Source organism: Loxodonta africana, chromosome 22 (assembly GCF_030014295.1).
Source record: "Loxodonta africana isolate mLoxAfr1 chromosome 22, mLoxAfr1.hap2, whole genome shotgun sequence".
Taxonomy (NCBI): Eukaryota; Metazoa; Chordata; class Mammalia; order Proboscidea; family Elephantidae; genus Loxodonta; species Loxodonta africana.
In genome coordinates, this window is record NC_087363.1 from 33,997,760 (window position 1) to 34,021,460 (window position 23,701).

Below are 23,701 nucleotides of genomic sequence, written 5' to 3' on the forward strand. Positions count from 1 at the left end.
AGCTCCCACCTCCAATCCTTCTCTCTGTGGCCCCTGGGCATGTTTCCTAGCCTCCCTGAAGCCCAGTTTCTGTATCTGTAAATGGTTTAATAATGACACAGCTCACTGTGGTGCAAATGAAGTGGACTGAGATAACATGTGGGTAACAGGCTTCACAGAGATTGAGAGGGCACTGCCACTTCCAGGTTTTCGTTTGTTTGTTTTTGAGAATCTTGGCATATTAAAAAATGAAGACATACCTCAACAGGTCTATATTTTAAATGTGTACCTTTAACAAATTAGTACTTTAAACACAAACGTCACACAAATAATGTAACACAATTGTGCTAATAACAAAACACTTCTAAGATTTATTAATAAAGTGTTAATTTAGTGCGTTACAGACAGATTGGTCTGGCTGTGGGACACATCTGTTAAATTTTATAATGAGCAGCTTATTCTTCTAATCTTATAATGCACCTCCTTGTATAAAAGGGTCTAAACTTTTGATGGCTTGAGTCTGGTCCTCCCCATGGGCTCACAGGTACGGAGTGGGTGTTGTACAGACAAGGGAACTTCTCTCGGTTCTCTTCTCCACCTCCTTCCCTCACAACTGGCAAAGCCTCTGCCTGGGCCAGTGGCCGGGCAGGAAAGCTGCTCTGCAGAGTGGAGTGGAGGGGAGCCAGGCCCCGCTTGGGTAGCATCACCATGGCAACACTCTCCTGTTCTGTTCCTTGCAAAGACCTGGGCATCTGTGGCCATGGCGACTGGTCCCGCCACAGGCACATCTGCATAGCAACCAGAGAGAGTGCTGCGCATGCAGCCGGCCCGCTTCAGGAGAGCAGGTACACTTAGAGCTTTTACAAATCATTAAGGAGAAGATGGGCGCCTGGATAAAAAACAACAAAGGACAGGAACAAAAGAGGAATGCACAAGTAGCTAATAAATATATGACAAGTGCCCAACATCACCAGCGATCACAGAAATGCAAATACAACAACAAGATACTTAAAAAAGGGGGGGGGTACCCAGCCAGTGCATTTGGCATAAGAGGAGGAAAACAAAAAGATAAGGCCCAGTGTTGGGGGTGGGAGGGTGTGAGGAAAATGGGGACTTTCATACCCTGCTGGTGTGAGTGCCCATTTGTAGAACATTTCTGGCAGGGCAATTTGGCAATATGTATCAAACGCCTTTAAAATGTGCATACCTTTTGAACCAGCAGTTTCAGTTCTAGTCATTTATTTCAAGGTAATAATTAAGCAAGTAAAGATTTAGGTACAAGTGGGTTCCCTGTAGGGGCAATTATAATAGCAAAAAGTTAGAAACAACCACAATGGGGCAGAGGGAGAAAAAAAGAACTGATTAAATCAACTATTTTGCATTCATACAATGGAATGTTATGTAGCCATTAAGAAATATTGTAGAAGATTATTTAGCAGTATAGAAAGATATTTATAATCACGTGCATTAAGTGGAAAAACACCATATTATAAAGCAGGTGTATAACTCATGGCCAGTCCGGGAAACAGATTGTTACTCAGGGCTCTCCTCCCAACTCCCTGAGCCTTGAGCACCCACTGATCCCAGAGGAGGGATGTGTAGGAGCCGGAAAACACTATCCACTATTCCTGAAAAGACCTTCCAGAAGTTTCTGTGTGGGTAAGAGCATGTTTGAATGTACATCATGGAAGGCAGCACAGTGCAGAGGATGCACTGGAGTCCAAGTTGGACCCTAACACCACCACTACCTGTGTTACTTGGGGACACCCCTTCTTTGTGAGCTTGTCATCAGCACACTGGCTACCATATCCAGGCCACCTGTTCCCAGACCAGTCACAATCTCCCAGTTGGAACAAGGGGATAAACCATGAAGAATCAAAGCCATTTTATTCTTTATTTTTTCCAGATTTGGGACATTACTTGCATGAGAAAATCAACTTCAGGGCAGGGCATTTTTGATGAAGAACCATTCCATGGAGTGAAGGTAGAAAGATTGCTGGGAATAAGCCTGACTGTCTTCATGTGGAGAAGCCTAGCACTGTAACAGCCAGTTGGAGAAGCACAAGGAAAACCAGGAGCGACATGTGAGAGATGTAGCATTCACTCAGAAAGGAAGCTTCAACTCATAAGAGAGTCTGGGGAGATAGTAACATTGCGGAAGAAAGTCTTGTGCACTCTGATCTTCCTTCTTGCCTGGTCATTGTACATAAGGAGACATTTCATAAGCATACCCAGCATGCTCAAAGACTGCAACATAATTAAATTTAAACAGTCATCAGAAGAGCAAAAGGAGTGAGAAACCATGAGGAAATAATGAGGGTGAGAAAGTCTCAGAGCATTCTTTATTCACCAAAAATAACTCAAATAGAAAATAATCCCGGTAGATTTCATGGACTCTGTTCGATACATATACATGTAGCCACTGTATATGCATACAACAACAACAACCCACTGCCGTCGAGTCAATTCTGACTCATAGTGACCCTATAGGACAGAGTAGAACTGCCCCATACAGTTTCCAAGAAGCGCCTGGCAGATTTGAACCGCCAACCCTTTGGTTAGCAGCCATAGCACTTAACCACTACGCCACCACATGAGACGATTCATAGGGAGGAAAATTGTTACATACAAGGAATGGGGGTAAGTATGGAACCACATTATATCCCTCAGCGAGCAACTGATGGAGTCCATATAAAAGATATGGAAACACTATCTGCAGAAATCCTTGGGATGCAATCATAGTGGGAAGTCTTTTGTGCTACCTATGATTTGCCTTTCCTGGTGGAATGTCCTGCCTCCTTTCCCAGCTTCTGCTAGCTCATGGTCTGTCTTTTTCGTCTGTCTATATCTTTATTGAGCTCTTGTATCTACTTTGTACTCTTGTTTTCTACTGGCAATAATTTGCAATAATGTTCAGTAATGTTCAGTACCTGTAGTCTGCTGCTCAGGAGCGATATTTTTTCTGTTGAATGATATTTGTCTACCATTTTTTTTTTTCTGTGACAATTCTCATTTTCATTTGTTGTAGTATCTTTATATATATCTGGTACCCAATTATTTTTGAAAACTCATCTCTGCATAAGGAAGTTTTTCCTGGACTAGCTGTTTATAGGAGACTCATATGTAATGTAGGAGTGGCAAAGATTGTATCCAGAGTGGGCTGTAATCAGTGTGTGTGCATCCTTCCTTGTTGGCTCCTCCATAGCTGACTCACCTGTGCACTCACCTGCTTGTCTGCCACTGGACAGAATCTCTTTTTTACCTAGCTACATGGCTTGTTCCAAATATGAGCACCTATAGAGTATCGTTCCATTGTTTTTCAGAAACAATCCGAGTACAGGGAAGATAATGCATCTTTTTCCTTCATTACCCCTTTCAAGACCCAATTATTTTCTTCTTTGAATTTTTTATCGATACTGTGTGTTTTCACTAATGAAGACGTGTTGATTAAAGGACCAATTCAGAATTTTCGTTATGCATTATGGATTTTGATACCCATTATCTGGGATCTCATGTGTCCCAGTGGCTCCTGGATGATGTAAATCCTGCTGCTATGAATCAATGATAACATCGGGGTTTTTTTAATTTTTTTAATTTTGTTTCTTGAAAATTTGTAAAACATGAGGTAAAATACGAAGGCACCTGGCAATGACTGCACATCCATTTTATTCTAGTCTTTTTTCCTAGCCTTTTTATTATTTTTCATGAAACTTTCAAAAGGTACAATGCATTCTTCCGTGGTACACATGCAGTACTTACAGCCCAAATAAAAAAATAAAGCCAAGGGACTTTTTATCTCAGGAAAATTACTGCTACAATGCTTTCTTCATTATTGCAAAAGTAGTATTTAGAGGTAAAAGAAATAAAACTAAAGGAATTTGAATCCCATAAAAATTACCACTAGTATGTATTCTTCATTATAACAAAAGCAGTACTAACAGCTAAGAAGAAGAAACAGCTGCCCTGGAATACTACAGAACTGTTCACAGTGGTGCATTTCACCTTCTACACTTGGAAGCAATGAGTGGGCCCTAAGATTGAATGCAGGGTAAGAATAACTTCTAGGAGTTCCCATCTCTTGAAAAGTACTGCCGCAGGGCATTATTCCTCATTACAATGCATTATTTATGGTTCAGAAGCTAGAAAAGAAGAAGGCCAGTAACACCTTGGAAACAACGAATGGCATAAAGGAGAAAATGGCCACTATGACCGAATGAAGACTGGCAATCGCTTATTCTCATGAAAAGTACATCCTCACAAGAACATAGTAACTGGGAAACGTAGTGAGGGGGCTTATCTCACAGAAAGATGAATTTGTCAAAAGTTTAGAAAATTCACACATCTGAGATGAATCACCTAAGACAAAGCTCAATCTGCTCAAAAATGAGACTCTCACTCAGGATTTTTTAGTTTCATACATTTCTAAAGTCTCCTACCTTGAGGCTAAAAGCGTTAAAATCAGGCTACCCCCTTTCCAAAGAACTCCAGACACATAAAAAGTGGGTGGGTTACCCAATGTCCCACTGGTCGTGAAAGGGAAAGAAAATGCTCTCAGGGAAGACCAGTAAGGGAAGAGGGGGAAGCTAAGCAAAGGTGTGAGATCAGACAAAAGCCTGACCCTGCGGGGAAACTCAGAAGTGTACTTATGCCCCAGAGTCTATTTCACTGGAGGCGAAGGAGCTGAGCCTTCAAATTCCTGCACCCTTCTGTCATTGGCTAAGGGCCGCCTGGGGGCCCATAAACTCCCAGGCACTTCCTGCTTTTTGCACATATTGGCAAAGCAGCTCCATAGCTGAGAAGTTGTCTTCCAAGAAGACTCATAGATGCAGGCTGCTGAAAGCAAAAGCACACAAGAGCTGGGGAGGGAGCTTGGGAAGGGCCAATGGGATCTGGGAGAGTCTGGGCAGTGTCCTACTCTGTCATTCAAGTCCAGAACAAACACCATATCCTCTGCCTGTGTGCCCTGGCTGGAATGACCGCTGACCACAGCATAGGTGTTCTCACCATCACTGAGGTCAAATCTGTTAGCACGGATGATGTTGGAGTGGATGGTGTCCCTGAGGGTGGGTTCCCACTTGGAGAGGTGTTATTTGGGGGGTTATCTAGAACTCTGGGAATGCCCTCCCTTGGAGAATAAAGTCCAAAGAAAGCCACCAAGTTCATTTTTATCCTAAGTGACAGAGTAGAGTTCACATCAAAAGGGCTGTGATTCCCAAACACTGCACTTTTAGGCATCACACACTCTGTGTCTCCGTGGATGGGACAGTTTTGAAGATGGGGCACAAATGGACAGCCTCTGTCAGATCGGACAGACTCAAACATATCCTTGAACCTGGTTATGTCTGCATCCCTCACCAGGGCATTACTAAATGTAAATAAAAGGCAAAGTTGCTGGAAGATTCCACCGCAAATGGAATGACTGGTAGACTTTCTATCTCCCCTCAAAGACGGTGAGCACGTGAAGGTAGGGGCTTGGTCAGATTTCCCTCTGTACCACCAGAGACCAGCACTTTGCTGTCCATGAGGTCAAGCTGTTTTCAGAAAAGCAAGATAAGGGGGCATCTGTCTGCAGGTCCCCATCTCCAAAGCTAGAGGTTTGCATGATGCCTTATGAGCCAAATTGGGTCCAGGAAGCAGCTTGAAGCCCTTGGTTGCCTCCCTCCCTGGTCTGGGGGCTTTGGTAGAATGTAGGCCTTCCCCAGTGAATGTTACAGGGAGGGCTGTGGACAGGGAGACAGCTGGCCCCCTTTCCCTGGTGCTGGGGGGGGAGGCTCTATTTTCACCTGCCACTCTCCTCCATTCATTCTAGAAATTTCTACTAAGCCCCTTGTATATGCCAGGTGCTAGGGACACTGCAGCAAACAAAATAGGCATTTCCTCTACAGAGGGCGTGATATTAACCACTCTGTATGCCTCGGTGTCTTCAAGTGTAAAATGGAGATAATAACAGTTCGTATTTCATATGGTTGCTCTGAGGGTAAAGCGAGTTAAAATACACAGAGGGCTTAGAACTAACTTCTTGGCACATAGTAAGTGCTAAATAAGTCTGGCTATTATTAGCTCATGAAGCTTATGTTCTAGTGGGTGAGACAGATGATGTAAACAAGTCAATGAGTAAATAGGATCATTTCAGAGAGGGTAAGTGCTACATGAAGTAAACAGGAGTGGGGTAGAATGGTTGGGGAAGGAGGGTGCTCTGGCTGGGTCAGGCCTCTGTCTACAGAACAGACTAGCAGATGCTGCTCAGGCCCTGATGCCATTTTGATATGACACTCAACCAGGTGGTTGGGGGGGAGGTGCCCCTGGGGGCACAGCTTCTGTGGGAGCCAAGAATGTGTGTGTTCCTTGGCCCTTGTCACTCTACCTCCTTGTGTCCTGGGGCTCAGAACAGGAGGAAGGTAGTATGGAGTGGGATGAAGAGCACTCTTCAAGGATGGGGATGGGCTAGAGGGGACAGACCTATGGGGCCTGGGGCCAAGAAAGTAGTTCTGCCTGGTCTAGATCTGAAACTCTCTGCCCCTTCCCTCCTCCCCTCTCCCCCTCCCTCCTCTCCCAGCACAACTCTTTCCTCACAGAGAGACCTGCTTTATCTGCTGAGGCCGGCTGCAGTGTTTGCTGACTTGACTCCCACAGTTGCTAGGTGATGAGAACTGGGGGGTGCCCAGGGAGTGGGGAGCAGGGCGGGGCCTGGCTGAGCCCCCTATTTGGGGGAGACACACGAACCTCCTACACAGCCCTGTAGACACATGGTGACAGACCCGCACTCTCAGTGAACAGAGCCAGCTCATCACAGACACACCCCCACACTCACTCACAGGCCTCTACCTGTGGAAACACACCCACACCCATCAGACTGCACCAAAACAACTACATGCGCGTACACAAACACACACACCCCCGCACGAATGCAGACAGACAGGAGAAGCACTGTGGTACGGAAGAGCTGATTCACACAGTCTCACACAGGTGGTGCCCCCCACCCTTCCTGGTTACACCAGCCCCCCAGGGGAAGAAGGGACTTTCCTTACTGTCTTGGCAGGTCCAGGGCAGGGGAGACTGGGGCTCCCAGGGACTACCTCTGCAGCCCTGTGCTCAGCCTGTGCCCACCAGGTACATTCCCATCCCCTGCACCCCCACCCCAGCCCCTCCTACCCTGCTCATCTAACCTGCAGGGCCCACCTTCAGCCTGGAACCCGGGCTGTACCCAGAGTCTTATCCCCATAGCGGGAGCACCACCAGCCAGCTCATCACTACCCCACCCACTCAGTTAGGTACACCTTAAGCAGGCATTCTCCGGGTGTTTGGGACACAGCCATTGAAGGACGGCCTTGTCTGCCCTCGTGGTGTCTACAGTCTAGTAACAGATGACACAACTCCTTTGTAACGGGAGGGCTGGACTTAGTGGGAGGTACCCAGGAAGGTGGCATTTGACTGGGGGGCCACAGTAGAAGTGGGAGCCCTTCAAGCAGGTGCAGAGGCCTCAGGACTAGAGAGTGTGGAGTCTGAGGGAGGCAGCAGGGCTAGACTGGTGCATGTGGACTGTGGGCAGGGAGAGGATGTGATAAGGGAGGGCTGGGGCAGCCGGGAGGGGAGCTAATCTAGAGGTGTGTCCTTATCCTAAACTCAGTGGGAGCTGCAAAAGGATTTACACAGGGGAGTGGTTTCTTGGCAGTGGGGAGTGGTCTAGAGGAGGCTGGGAAGCAGAGCCCACAGCTTTGGTGCAGGAGAAGGAGTGTGGCCAAGATGGGGGAGGGGGCGGGGTGGAAGGAGTGGGATGATTTGGGATACATGCTGAGTTAGAGGGGCGGGAGGTGACAGGGCGGGTACTAAGTGGGCTCCTGGGTTTCTAGATGGTAGGTGGGGGCCTTGCACTACCACAGGGATCTTGGAGGAACAGAGGCATGGGGCCGGGGTGACCCCAGACTCCTTCCTGCCACTGCACCTGTTCCCACGCCTCTCCACCTGCAAGACCACCTTCTTCTATGTTCTGGGCAAATCTAGACTCTCCCTGTGTGCCTTCAGTAGGCCCCACGAAGTGGCCCCTCCAGGCAAGCCCTGGGTGGGGCAGTGCTCAGACAGAGGGGACAGTGGGCATGGCTCAGGGGCCTCAGTCAGTGCCATGTGGGAAGGAAGGACCCCTCACCCAGCCTAAGAGTGAGGCAGCCTTCCCAGGGAGGAGGCACAAGGCTTGAGGACTGACCAGTTAGCCCAGTCAAGCATGGGAGAGGCATAGGGGAAGAGTGCTGTAGCCCAGGGGTCCGCCAAATGGAGAAGCAACTCTCCAGGGGTGTGCAGGCCAAGCCACTGGAATAAGAGAATGCGCTAGAACTTCTATGCATACCCACGGGGTGTGGGAAGAAATTCCAGAACTTGTATTCATATTTTCTGAAAAGAAAGAAACCTCACGTTGTTAAAACCGGGCATAAAGACTGACGCAGACGCCCTCATGTGGCCTGTGTCACAATGGTCAGCTCATTCCCGTCACCATTAGGCAGGAGAGCTGGGAGGCAGAGGGCTGGCTCCACAGGTTCATTCTCTTTCAGCATATTGCTTGGCTAAGTGGATTTGTGGATTATAGTCTCTGGTTTTAATTAAGCTAACCCTAACAAAATGAACAAGTGGCTTAAAGTTCCCTGCAAAGGAAACGTGGATTGAAGATAATGGAAGTAAGAGCTTAGAACAAGAAAGAATAAAGCTGACACTTTCTTCACTCCTGGAAGGAGCACCTCACCAGACACTTCCACCCCGACAGGAAGTCAGGCAAAATAATGACAGAATTATCTAGAAGTCCATTTGAAGTGTGAGTTTGCATGGCAATCATGAACGATGGCCTGATGAGGAAGACGGCCCTGGTGCATGAACAGGTGGAAGAGAAAGTGCAGAACAGAGCTATCGATGGCCCATGCATGACAAAAAAGAAAATCAGAGGAAGAGGCATCTGTGTTAATATAGACGTAAGACCGAGACGGATGTATACCACACCAGGCTTCTCTTTGGGGGACAGGGCTGTCGCTGTCAACACTGAATGCCTTAGGTGATAGGAATTATTACAGTGCGTGTCTATTATAGCTACAGTCAGAAGAACAGAAGAACAGCAAAGGATTTTTAAGCAGCTGGGTTTTTTTTTTTTAACTTTTTATTTTAAAATAATTTTAGTTATGGAAGGATTATAAGGATGGTACAGAGGGTTCCTGGACACCTTTCACCAAGCTTCTCCTAATGTTCCCATTTTTCGTAACCACAGTGCATTTACCAAAACTACGAGATGAACATTGGTAAACACTGTGAACTAAACTACAGGCTTTGTTCAGAGTTTATCAGGTTTCCGCTAGTGGTCTTTTTCTATCCCAGGCTCCAACCCAGGATCCCAATGGCGTTGGGTTGTCATGTGTCCTAGTGTCCTCCAATCTGTCACAGTTTCTCAGTTTTCCCATGTCTTTGATACCTTAGCACTTGTAAGGAGTACTGATCAGGTATTTTGTAGGATGTCCCTCTGTTTGGGTTTATCTGATGTTGTCTCCTGATTACTCTGGGGTTACAGGTTTTTGAGGGGAAGGACTACAGAGGTGAGGTGCCTTCCCATCACAGCATGCCAGGGATGCATGATACCAACATGGTTGCCCATTGGTACTGTTAACCTTGCTCACAGGCTAGTGTGATGTCTTCCGGGTTTCTCCACTGGGAAGTCTTAGCTGGCTTTGAAGCAGTGCAAGGCTTCACGGGGCAAGGGGGTGAGGAGAACAGGAGAGGCAGGGAGGACCAGCTCACCACCACCTTATCTGTGGAGCTTGGCCTTATCTCCCAGGCTACAGGGAGTCTGAGGCAGGGAGGGATGTGGTGGGGTTATAGGTGAGGTTTTAAAATGTCTATGGTGTCCACGTGGAGAGAGGGTGGAAGGCGGCAAGAGTGGAAGCAGAGGGCAGCTAGCAGTCTAGAGCAGTGAGGTCCAGCTGATGGGGTGGAGTAGGCGAGAGGAGAAGAAAGAATTCAAGAGCAAGGGGGGAAATAAGATGGAGGAGCTTGGTGACATCAAGGGCCTCTCTGAGTGCTGCTTCTCTCATGTGAAGAAACAAAGTCAAGGCCTAGAAGCTGCACTTTTGAGGATACCCACCTGCCCTCTTACCCAGCCCACACTCCCCTAAGTGTTGGGGATCTTCCTAAGGCTGTGTAGAAATAGAGCATCACACAGCAGCCGACTGCAGCTGGAATGAGGACAAGGCAGAGAGTCGGCCTGGTGTGTACACTCCTGTTTTGAGCAGGACTATAGCGCCTCAGGGTCACCATGAGTCGCTATGAGTTGGAATCGACTCGAAGGCACTGGGTTTGTTTTGGGTTTGGTTTTTTTGACAGCGCCTCAGGATCAATGTTTGACAGGGGAAGATAGGGGGCTCAGGGAGGCAAGACGCTGGTTCGGAACAGCAGCCAGTTGTGGCAGATCCAGGCCAGGATCATGGTGGAGTCCAAACCTGAGTCTTTTCCCAACACCCTGCAGGCCTTTTCCTCAGTCCCAGCCATGCAAAGGTGGAGGGGACTACCCTCCTCTGCTCTGCCCCTCTAGCCCCCGTCAAGCCCAGCCCTGCACCCTCCCTCTTCAAAGGAAGTGTCTGCTGGCCCAGTGTAGGGAATGTGTGTGATGGGTGAGGAAAGCTAGAAGGAGCACTCTTTTCCAGTTATCTTTTGCTGTGTATCAAACCACTGCATTTTATTCCACTATCCCATTCCAAGTTGGGAATTCAGACAGAGCACAGCTGGATAGTTTATCCCTACTCCACAGGGTCTGTGGCCTCAGAGGGTAGTGACTCAAGTTGCCGGAGGCTGGAATCATCTGGAGGCATCTTCACTCACAAGTGTAGTACCTGGGCTGGGCGACTGGAAGGCTGGTTGTTGATGGAGCAGCTACTCCCAGCCTCTCCACGTGGCTTGGGCTTCCTCACAGCATGGCAGCGAGTTCCAAGAGACCCTCTAGAGAAGGAATGTCCCAAGAGACTGAAGCAGAATCTCCTGACCTGGCCTCATCCCTACCACCACATCCGATCGCTGATAAGCACATCTGTAAGGCCAGCCCATATACAAAGCCAGGGGTGGGGCTGCAGGAGTTAGACACCACTTCTTGACAGGGGAGGGATGCAGTCACATTACAGAAGAGCGTGTGGGATAGAAGATGTTGCTGTGACCACTTTGGGGAAGTTTAATCTGCTCTAGTCCTTTAGCCCGTGTGTCTGATGTGATTCCAAGGTCCCTGCTCTCAAGGTCACAGAGCTGTGATATCTCTCCATGCCCCCAACACCTCTTTCTTGTACAGTGTTCGCCCGATCCATAACTTGAATTCCAGCCTCAGTTTCCTCACTGGATGCTCTATTCCCCAAAGCTTTGGAGGCCAGGCCCTGGCCCTGGTTGGTGTTCTGTATTCAAGTTAGGCCGTGCCCACCACCTTGCACAGGCTGTCTCTGCCCTGTGAAGCTCGGGCACCAGCCTGACAGCAGGCACTTCTCCAATTCTGCACCTGGTGCTGCACTGCCTCCCCCTAGACCCAGCCCTGCACCTTGTCCCTCCCTGAGCTTCCCCTCCTCCTTCAGCTGGAAGCATGTGACCACACTGCGGGGCCCAGCCCTGCCTGAGGCCTAAAGCTCAAGGGAGGCCCTGGGACTCTCACTCTGATATCTCACTGGGCTCTGCCCCAGCCCAGTGCCAAGCCCTGCCATAAGCCCCAGTCCCGTGACTTGCCTGAGGTCCAGTGTCCCTGAGACTCCCAGGACAAAGGTTTCCAGTCCTGTCAGGATGCTGGAAGCTAAGGCTGCTGCCACCCATCCACACCATCCCTCAGCAAGTACAGGCACTGTTAGAGTCGCTGGGGGCACCCCAGTGGGCAAACCCACCCAACATGTCCCTGCCCTGGGGTACACGGTCCAAGGGGAGGGGCTGAATGATGCAGACAACCAAATCCATAGGCACATGTCAAGCAAAGAGCAGTGTGGTAATAAAAAAAACAGTGTAACTATGAAGCCAGATGCTGGCCCCAGCAGGGTGTGGGGCACTGCAGGCTGAGACGGGGGCAGGCATGAGGGAGGTGAATTTGGGGCCCTTGGATCAATGTGTGGGGCCCTGGTGGTACAGTGGTTAAGAGCTACAGAGTGCTATGGCTGCTAACCAAAATGTCAGCAGTTCAAATCCACCAGCTACTCCTTGGAAACCCTATGGGTCAGTCCTATAGTTGCTATGAGTTAGAATCGACTCAACAGAGACAGGTTGTTTTTTTTTTTTTTGGTGGCAGGGGGTGATTTGGATCCATGCAGAAAAGGAACAGGTGGAAGTGGGCTGGGCAGCAGAAGAGTTTGGCTATGATGCGGTCTCCACAGAAGCCATGGTGGCCCTTCAGAGATTTTTCAGAGGGGCAGCCTTCAGAGCCGTCTGAGGTGGGCAGATCCCCATCCACCAGTCAGGGTGCAGCCCCTTGTGGGGCATGACCTCCGGAGGCAGCTCTCTGCTGACTCCCTCACTGGTAGTTTTCATAGGAAGTCTTCTCTGGGGAGGTGGCCTATGCACAGAGAGCTGATAGAGAGAGGGTGGGAGCAAGCCACACAGGTACCTGGGGACCAGGGCTTCCAGAAAAGGGAGCAGCAGTGCAGGGCCCCAAAACCAGCTGTATGAGAGGTGCACAAGGGACAGGGAGGGGCTGGCGTGGCCTGAGGGGAGGGTGGGAGTGGACAGTAAAGCCAGAGCAGAGGCAGGGCCCAGACCAGGGGTTCTGCCCTAGGAGTCACCAGGTTTGGCAAGGTAGCAAAGCTTCCTCTGGTTGCCAGTGGGGACTGGGCATTTAGGGCCTGGGGAGGACAGGGGCCAGGACGAGGCTGTGGCTACCATCCAACTAGAGGGACAGGTGCCCGAGTCTGGGGACTTTGGGGCAGGGTCATTGGGCCTAACGCTGGCCTGGATGGCATGGAGGGACTCAGAGTCACGACAGGAAGCCAAGCCCTGGAAGCAGGTATTCTCAGGCCTGACAGCCCACGCACTGTTCTGCTCTGCAGGGGCATGGTCCTTTGCAGGGGTGTGTGGAAGCCCACTTCCCCCAGGAGCCCAGGGGCTCCTAGAGTGCTGCGAGTGGCTGTTTCATCTGCTGCTGTATACCCTGCCCACGAAGGACCAGGACCAAACAAGCTGGGAGGAGTGCACGGGCTCCTCAGTCCAGCCTGCGGCCACTGGGCACCAACACCAGCTCGGCCACCCCTGCCCACTGTGACTTCGAGGACCCGGGAAGGAGCAGGAGGAAGGCATCTCTGCCCTTGAGGATCTCAAGCGAGAGAAGGAGATAAGGCACAAAATAATTAGTGAGCAGAGTGTATAATTAAGTGCTAAATTGTGTGTTTCAGACACGCTGAGCTGTGGGAGTGCAAAATGGGGGGAGTCTCGCAAGGCTACAGGGGCGGGAAGAGGGGAGCAGGAGCCGCGGCTGGGGGTCCACAGAGGTGATGGGTTTGTGGGTGGGGCGAAGTATGGCTGCCTGTGCAAGGACATGGAGGGGAGCAACAGGGAAGGCCCAATCCCACAGATGAGCACCAACAGGTCAGGCCCCATCTAACACTCACTGGCTATGTGACCACACAGGGTCTCAAGTGACCCATCTGTAAAATGGGGACAAAATTCCCTAATTCATGGGGTTGCTGGGAGTATCCAACAGGACAGTACATGGGCAGATCGCACCACAGGGCCTGGTGCCCTGGGGAGGCTCAGACAGACAGGAAAACAGTCAGAAAGACACACAGACATAGGGCCTCACAGACAGGGAAAAGGGTGGACACACAGACAGACACCCACAGACAGGCAGACAGGGAAGTAGTCAGGCAAACACACACAGTAAGACACACAGACAGACAGACAGACATGCAAGCAGTCAGGCACACAGTTTTGAGATAGTCGCCAAGAGACACTCAAATAGATAGACAGACAGACAGTGGAATTTCTGTCTTTCAACTCCAGGCCTGGCAGGAAGTCCTGTCCAGAGCAGGTCCCGCCTGTCTTTGTCTTGTTTCAGGAGAGCACCCCATTGCTGGCTGCAGGCTCTGGGGAACCAGGGGAGAGGGGCTTCAGCAAGTGTTAGTCAGAGCTGGAGCAGGGGGTGGCAGGAGAAGGCGGGGCACACCCTGGCTGGGCTGAAGGGGGCCTCGGGTCCCCAGCATCTGTGAGGGAGCCCGGCGGCAGCGGAAGGCTCCTGGGCTTGGCAGCTCTGTGTTTGCAGCCAGGCTTAGTGTGTCGCTGCCTGTTAAACAAATATTGTGACAGGCCCACTCCACACACCCAGGGACAGACCAGCACTCGGCTGTCACCAAGGGCAGCCCATAATGGGGGAACTCTGCACCACAGCACAGCCTCTCCTTCCAGCTCCAAAGCAAAGCTGCTGGCTGAACAAACACCCCGTGTGGCCACTGCAAAGCAGCTTAGCCGGCTAAATGAGACACAACTGGGAAAAGAGACATATTTGTGAGGGGTCCACGGACCTCATGTGGGAGTACAGAGGTAGCCCTGCCCTGCTGCCAGCACTGTTCGCCCCAGAGCCAGGCACCCAGGTCCCTCCTGCCCCACTAGGCATCGATTTGTCCTTTTAATAACTATTTGTGGAGCCCCTTCTATGTGCCAGCGGAGTCCCTGGGTGGTACAAATAGTTAACTACTCAACTACTAACCAAAAGTTAGGTGGTTCAAACCTATCCCAGCGGCATCTCAGAAGACAGGCCTGGCAACCTTCTTCCCTATGGAGCGGTTCTACTCTGCACACATGGGGTCACCATATTTTGGTTTTAGTGTGTGCCAGGTGAGTCCTAGAACCTGGGATACAACAGAAAACCAAGCAGCCAAATGTCCTACCCTCATAGAGCTTGCATTCTAATGGGGGGAAGCTGACAATAAACGAATAAATATGTAACATGCTGGGTGGCAGTAAAGTGCTAAGAAGGAAAGCACAGAGTAAAGGGATGGACTGTGACAGAGAAAGAGTGGTCAGGGAAAGCCTCTTTGAGACTTGGAGCAGAGACCTGGAAGAAGTAAAGGAGCCACATGGGGATCCAGGAGAAAAGCATCCAAGCTTTGGGAAGAGCACATGCAAGGGCCCCGGGGCAAGACTGTACTTGTGTGTTCTAGGACCCGTAAGGAGATGGGAGTGGTTCAAGTTAGCGCCCTGGGAAGGGAGGCAGGTGATGCAGTTAGGGACATAACAGGGACAGATCATGCAGGACCTTGGAGACCCCTGGGTCCAGCCCCTCCATCGAGACCCTAGGATAGGGGCGTTTAAGCTTTTCCTCTGAATTAAGTGGGAGCCATAAACAATATAGAGCAGAGGAGGGACAGAGTCTGACTTCACATGTTTTGTTTTTAATTTGATTTTTTTTTTTTTTTTTGGTGAAAATATATACAGCAAAAGATACACCATCTCAACAATTTCTACAGGTACAATTCAGTGACAATGATGACATTCTTCCAGTTGTATAACCATTCTTACTACCTTCTCCCAATTATTCTACCACAATTAGCATCAACTCACTGTCCCCTAAGCCTCTGCTCTTAACAGGATCCTCTGGCTGCTGTGCTGGGGTGGGCGAGCGGGAAAGGGGGCAAGAGCAGAAGCAAGGGGACCAGTGGGATGAGCTGCTGCAATAATTCAGGAGGAAGGGCAGCTCTGACCAGGGCAGAAGCAGTGGGGTTGAGGCGAGAGATCAGATTCTCGGTGTATCTCGCAGGTAGAAAGGGCAGGATTTCTTTACAGACTGGATGTGGATCTGAGAGAAAAAGAGGAAGCAAGAGGGGGCTGGGAAACCGACTGAGTCACAGGCTTCCCAAACAGGGCTAAATTTCCTTGTTCGTTCATTCATTCTTTTCTTTTTTTTTTTTTTGAAGGGGGAGAGGGGAGAAAAACGAAGACATTTGTTGCAGCATAAGAGTAAAATTGGACGTAAGCTATAGGCCTTAATGATGGGGTAATAACCTGTAATTCAGCCATACAGCAGAAGAATGAGCAGCTCTGAAGTTCGGGTCTGTAGTCTCCAACCCACCAGTCCTTCTTTCTCCAGGCCTAAACCCTCGCTGGCCATGTCCAGGCCCTTGGGGACCCTGAGACACAACAGACCAGCCCACCCACAGTGACAGCTCAAGGCAGTAGGAGCTGGAGACGGCCCCTGTCCAGCCTGGAGGAGGAGGTCAGGGAAGGCTGTCTGAGGCTGTGACATGGAAACCCAGTTCTGAAGGATGGGCAGAAATGGCTGGGAGACAAGGGTGCCGCAGTAAAGGGGAGCAAGAACATGGAACATTCCAGAAGTGATGGCCCATAGAGAGGGAGGGAACGGTGGGCCAGGAGACTACAGGTCCTGGGGGCTTTGCACACTTGGCTAAGGAGGTGGACTTTGTCCTGAGGCCTGCAGCCATTGAATTGTCATCGTGAAAAAAAAGGATTGTAATCTTTAGGGTTTCTATTTGAGAAAGTGCTCCCCCTCCCCTGGGGACTGTGTGGAAAGTGGACTGGAGAGACACAGAAAGCCTGGGACAGGGACAGGGGACGTGGCCTGAGCTAGGGCAGGAGGAGGCTCAGTCTGTCACCATCACCCCCCAAGAGCACAGAGGTCCCGGTGCCCCCTCACACCCTGGCTGGGCCCTGGCCCCACCCAGGCTCCCACCTTGCCTGCTGAGCCTGTCCCTGACCTTGTGCTCACTCAGGCCTGCTGCCAACCTCACTCTGTGGCCTTGGGCCAGCCCCCCCACCCCCGGGCCTCGATGGAAGTGCTAGACCCAAGGGTCTGTCTCCAAGGCCCTGTCTGCCATCCTGACAGCTCATGATCTTGACCCAGCCAGTCCTAAATCCAAACTCCTCCATGACAGCCCAGGGACACTAGGCTAGGGTGGGGGGGATGCAATCTCAGGAGAGCTGTGTCCGCGATGGTGGCAGCAGCTGAACAGCCTGGTTTTCAGCATCTTTAAACAAAGCCTCCAGATGGGCCTCGGCTGCCGGGGAGGGCTGGACTGCTGCTGTGCTCACCCGGCCGGCTGCTGCACCGCACCCCCAGGGACTTGCCACTAATTGGATCCCTGGGGAAGAAGAGCAGCTTCCATTCCCAGCCTGCGCAGTCATTCATTCATTCATTCACTCATCCAGAGCTTACAATGTGCCAGGGAGCCCACAGAGCCCAGCTCAGGGGACCCTGCAGTGAATAAGAGGATAAAGTACAGGCAGTCCCCGGGTTACCAACATCTCTGACTTACAAACCACCTGAACAATTCATACTTAAAAATGGACTTCCATAAAGCCTACTGCATTAGAAATTTGAGTTAAATACATACAATGGTTCGTAATAAGGAAAGCGTGCACTGCTTTGTGACATTCGTGAAAACATCGCATGGTTGCAAGTGTTTAAGTGTTTTATACACATTGTTGTTGTTAGGTGCCATCAAGTTGGTTCTGACTCATAGCAAGCCTATAGGACAGAGTAGAACCGCCCCATAGGATTTCCAAGGAGCAGCTGGTGGATTTGAACTGCCGACCTTTTGGTTAGCGGCCAAGCTCTTAACCGGTACACCACCAGGGCACAGAAAGGTAAAATATATACTACATATTAAGACAAACATTTAACTGACAGTAAATAAGAACCGTATGTACTGTTCTGATTTAACTGCAAATTCAACGTAAAGACAGACTTAGGAATGGATCCTGTTTGTAACCCAGGGACTGCCTGTACTGCACAGACGGAGTTCACGGCCGCTGGCGGAGGCCACAAGAAACGCCCAGGCTGAGAAGGAAAACAGTGATAGAGGGTGTTGGGGGCTGTTTTAGGTAGTGTGGTCGGGGAGCGCTTCTACAAGGAGGTGACATTTAAGCTGAGACCTGCATGACAAGGTGAAGTCAGCACGCCACAGCATGAGGGAAGGGTACCAGGCAGAGGAAACAGCAAGGAGGCCAAGTGGGCACAGTACAGAGAAGGGGTGATTCAGTGGGTGATTTCAGTAGGTACCAGCCAAGTAGGGCTTGTGGCTGTGGGAGGAAAAATTTGGAATCCTGGAGGGAGAGGGGGAGACCCAGGCTGTGGGCTGACGTGCATTGCTCCGTCTGCTGTAGTGCAGATATGAGGCCACTCTGGCCTGCACAGTCCTCTATAAGGAGCCCTGTCACATCCACAATGTCCCCACAGGAAACGTTATTATGCCCACTGAGTGGATCAGAAACTGAGACTCAGAGAGTTGAAGACTTCCAAATCAAAGTCCCTTGACCAGACCTTGATGGGGCAAGCGCTCAGTTTCAGCTGAATCCAACCCCTAGAAAAAAATTTTTTTAATCTGCATTGTTTTGAAATTTTCAACTGATTTGCAGCATTTACAAATAGGGAGCTTTCACATCAAAGGTGTTTTGGCTTTCCAGCTCCTCTTGAAAAAGCCCACGCCCCTGCAGGCACTAATGGCAGGATATGAGTCATGACTGCCCCTTGAGATGGTGCCAGCATACCAGTTTGGCACAGTCCTTCCTGTCACTCTTGTAAACGATCAGTCAGTCACTCCCAGGGGCCTTCTGGAGAAACACCATAATGAAATGCACTCTTCCTAGAACCCTGGGCCAGAAGCCAAGGGTCTTGGCTCAGATCCCCAAGCCCTACCTCTGTTTAGCTGTGAGACCTGGGCAATAGGCCTCAGTTTCCCCATCTGTCCACTGAGAGGATGGGGAGTTTGTGTGATTGATATCTCTTTGAGGCCTCTCTTATCTCAGGAACTCCTTGCTCAGGAGAGAAGCAACTTAGCACTCTGGGTTCAAACGCAGGTGCCTCTGCTTCTAGGTATGTGACCTTGAGAGGGGACTTAACCTCTCTGAGACTCAGTTCCTTCATCTACAGAATGGAGATGCAATTTGGGGAGTTACTATAAGGACATGATTCATGAGAAGCACTCAGCAAACAGCAAGGGCTTAGTAAGAGTGAGCAGGAGGTGGGAGCTGTAGGCTGACTTGGTCCCTTCCCCAAAGGCTTAGGCCCAGGTCACACCAACAGCCCAGTGTCCCGGATGATGGCATGGAGGGCAGCTTCCAGAAGGCCAGGCCTCAGGGCCACCCTCATCAGGGCTCCACTGGCCTGGGTGATAGGCCAGTCTGAGGTCACTCTCCCTGTCACAGAGTCCCTGCTCCATGCCAGACACCCTTCTCAGCCCTGGGGAAGGTCGGTGGGGACCGAGGCTGGGGAGGTGAAAACCCGGGAGTGGAACAGAGAAATCCCGGTGGGAACTGGGGCCACCTCAGATCCAGTGGTCAGGGGAGAGCTTTCTGAGAGGGGGTCCCTAGCAAGAGGTGGGGGGGCTGGAAGGAGGAGCATTTCAGGCTGTGGGGGAGGGGACAGCCTGAGTGCTTTGTTGCTGGCGAAGAAGGTCGGTATGTCCCCGCTGTTGTGCACCCAGGGAAGAGAATGGTGAGGTGATGTCCACTACGTGAACAGGGGGCCTTCGTGCGAGGCCTTTCAGCTGGATATGGGATACAGGACACAGGATGGGGCCTTAGGATTCTAAATTAAGAGGGACGGGAGTCCCTAGAGGGTTTATGGTCTGGCTGACCGGCCGGCTTTCCATTTTATGGATCAGGCCAGGGCTAAGGACCAGAATCAAGCCCTGGAGTATAGTCCCAGCCCAGGGATCCAGGTAAGAAACTGAGGCCAAGGGAAGACCTGGGGGCCTGGGAGGCGGGGGTGGGGGGTGGGGGGCGGGGGGACGCGTGGAGTGTGTGGAGGAGGGTTGGAATTTGGGGGGTGCGGGCTGTGGTGTGGGGGAGGGACTCAGGTGGGGGCGTAGGGGAGGAGCGCAGGCTGGAGGTCTTGGGGCGCTGAGTGAAGTCGGAGTGGGTTGGGGCGTAAGCACGGGTAGCGCCCCACGAAGACGGGCTGTGGCAGCCTAGGCTAGCCAAGCAAGCGGTGGCCGGTGCGGCACCGCCCCCTGGTGTCCGCGCGGAGCATCACGCCGCTGCGCTACGCCCAAGGCTGCGTGAGGAGCAAGGGTCTGAGGGAGCCCCTGCAGCCGCCCGAGGCTGACGCGGGGGGCGCAGAGCGTCGGGACACCTTGGGACTGCAGGAAGCGGCCGTCGGCAGGACACCCGCGGTCCGCCTCAGGCCTGTGACCTCGGGGAGCCCCTCCCTTCTCTGGATCTCGCTACCCTGTGGGACTCGGCCGAGGTTACCCAGTGGGAGTGGGCGGTCTGGCAGCGCTGTCCACCCCGACAGCCTCAGTTTCTGAGCCGCACTTTCCCCATCTGTAAGACAAGACCATCATTCCCCGACCTGGGTTAGACTCTTCACCTCTCAGACCGTTAAAACATCAGTGGTAAGAGGGCGAGCGCTAAGTCATCCTACAGTTCTAGATAGTTGTGGTTTAAATTAGACTTTTGTCATTCATTTCTTTATAACACTGGAATGAAACAGTACATTGAGCCACAAGATCTGATGTGCAAAAAGAGTGCGTTTTGTGAAGCAAACCTTCCTTAAGTTTTTTAGCACAATTAAAAGATAGCTAAGGAACTGTCTTAAATGTAAAATACACCTTTAAAAAAAAATGACAAACTAGGAAAAATATTTGTGACTCATATCACAAAAGTCCAATCCAGAAGTCAGCAAACTTTTTGTAAAGGGCCACATAGTAAATATTTTCAACTTTTCAAGCCACGTGGTCTCTGTTGCAACTCTTCCTTGTAGCACAAAGGCAACTATAGACAGTCAGTGAGCATGGCTGTGTTCCAATAAAACTTTATTTACAAAAACAAAAAAGAGGCAGTCTACCAATTAGCCCACTAGCCACAGTTTGCCAACCCCTGGTTTAATCTGGCTAATATACAAAGAGCTCTTAGAAGTCTAGAAAAGACCAAAAAGCCAATAAAAAAATGGGCAGAGAACACAAAAAGATAGTTTACCAAAAAAAAGATCCCTAAGTATATGGCAAATGACCAGCTTCACACATAATAAGAGAAATGGAAATGACCCTGAGATCCCATTTCTCACCTATAACAATGGTGAAGCGGCCTGCCCAGGTGAGAGCCAAGATGGCAAACCCAGAGTATGAGCTTTGGCCCACACCACACTGCCTGTCCAGTTATTAAAGCAGGAGTCACCAACATCCCCACGGGAGACCCCCGGGCCAGCAGCTGGAAGAGATTCTCTCAACTGGCTGCCAGCTTTGCAGCACCTCTAGGACAGGAAGCTCACCGCCCTGCACAAAGCCATCCTGTTGTCAGAGGGTGCCATGAAAAAGCCCCTCCTCACAGCCAGGGATAGCATCTCCATCCCAGCCCTGCCCTTTCCCACTGGCTCCCACTGCCAGGGGAATTGCGTGCTGGCCTGCCACATGGAGACCAGGCCATCTGGAGCTGTTCCTCAGGCTGAGCCATCCAGCTCCTTTGGCCACTGTCTGCTGTGGCCACTCTTTGACCCCTGCCCCGGGCCATCCAAACAAAAGGGGCTGTTATTACCAAGAAGAGGAAATCTCAGTCTGTGTATTGAGGACTAGAGATTCATGAAGATCTCTAGTTACTACTTGTACAAGGGGTGTGCATTTCTCATATCCATGTGAAAGCTGGGCAATGAATAAGGAAGACCGAAGAAGAATTGATGCCTTTGAATCATGGTGCTGGTGAAGAATATTGAATATACATACCATGGACTGCCAGAAGAACGAAAATATCTGTCTTGGAAAAAGTACAGCCAGAATGCTCCTTAGAAGCAAGGATGGTGAGGCTTCGTCTCACGTACTTTGGACATGTTATCAGGAGGGACTGGTCCCTGGAGAAGGACGTCATACTTGGTAGAGGGTCAGCAAAAGAGAGGAAGACCCTCAGTGAGGTGGACTGACACAGTGGCTGCAACGATGGACTCAAGCATAGCAATGATTGTGAGGATGCTGCAGGACCAGGCAGTGTTTCGTTCTGTTGTATTTGGGGTTGCTATGAGACAGAACCAACTCAACGGCACCTAACAACAACAAGGGACCAAGTAAGCTGATAGCACACACTGCCCGGGCCATCGTCACCCGCAGTGGGACCTCCACGAGGTCAGGAGTCCTCCCACTGGAGTGTAAGCGGCCCAGTGGAGCAAGAGCTGCCTTCTAGTAAAAAGGCTCAACCCCAGCTCTAAACGGATGCGCTGGGTGATGTTCCCTCTCTGAGCCAATACAGATAAGATATCCCCTTTCACAAGGTTGCTGTGAGCATTGTAGGAGCAGTGCCAGCATGCAGGGAGGCCCCGCCTAGTCTCTCTGACTCCATGCTTTAGCTTTCTCTTGCCCAAATTAAGGCAAGCCTAAGCACACCTCAGGGCCTTTGCACTTGCTGTTTGCTTTACCTGGAAAGCTCTTCTCATGTGTTCATCTTCCCATCCTTCAGCTTCTCAGCACAAATGTAACCTCCTTAGAGAGGTCTTTGCTGCCTACTCTAGCTGGCACTTTAGAGTGTAGGGACCAGCCAGGAGGGGCTGCACTCCTATGGGCCACAGGTCCGGTGTCCATCTCTGGAGTCTGCCCTGAGCAGCCCCCACAGAGGCACTCTCATCACCCCCTGCTCTTAAGCCCTTCTCCCCTCCCACCCACTACACAGGGCAGAGGTGAGGCTAGGAGGCCGCCTTCCCAGAGAAATATCAGGGCTTTAAATTCAATTTAAAACAGTTTAATTGCCTAATTGCTCAGCTCTTCAGTGCAGTTTGTTAGCAGAAGTGATTCTGCAGCAGCCAGGCCAGCCTAGCAGAAAATTGGCATTTCAGCCAGAGGGAATTAAAGAGGCAGAGCGCTAAACTGCCACCGTTCCCAGACGCCCTGCGCCCCTCTCCGCCACCCCAGCCTACGGGAGACCTTGGCCACCTGTGGGACTGCGATGCGGGGGGGTGTGGGAGGAGGGCTCACGTTGAGTCCTTGTCCATCGCACGTGGACGTGGGTGGGTGGGCAGTGTTTGTGTGTTTGGGACGAGCAGATGTTTTTGCCAGAACGTTTAGGCATCTTTGTTATGTGCTCACCTAGGCAGATCTGTGCTTTCTTTTTATTTTTAATTCATGCTTTGGAATAGGAAACACATGTAAATAATGTTTTAATTCAAGGTATAAGAGTTTTCGGCTCAAATAAGCCTCTCTTCCGCACCCCACCCTGATCCCAGACCAGTGGTTCCCTTCCCTAGGGAGGGAACTGTGATCAGTGTCCTGGGGTCCTCCCAAAGATATTTCTGTTTAAATATGCATACAAGTGTTGCTCTACAAAGGTCATACACCTTAAGCACTGCTCTGCACTTGTCTTTGAATTACTGTACCTCGGAAACTGTTCCTAATCAGGAATATCCGGTGCCTCCTCACTCTTTTTAACAGCTGCATAGTATTCCATCTGATGGCTGTACCTGGAGTTCTTTAATCAAATCCCTATTGCTAGGCATCGAGGTTTTTTTCTAGCCTTATGCCATTATAGGTAATATCACAATCTCAACCTTTTTACAGACTTTGTTTTCATACCTGTGAGGGTAGAAGGGTGTAGAACTCAATTTCACTTTCAAAATGAAGTTTGTTGTTTTCTCATCTGCAAAGCCAGACTTGAGTCCCACAGGAACAGAAAGAGAACTTCAACCTCACCAACTTAGAAACAACCGCTGTTACTCCCTGGGGTGAATTTTCCAGTCCCTTTTCCAGGCTGATACAGACTTCTGTTTTACCCAAATGGGCTTGTACTGTTCAGACTATTTTGCAAGCTACTTTTTTGGGGG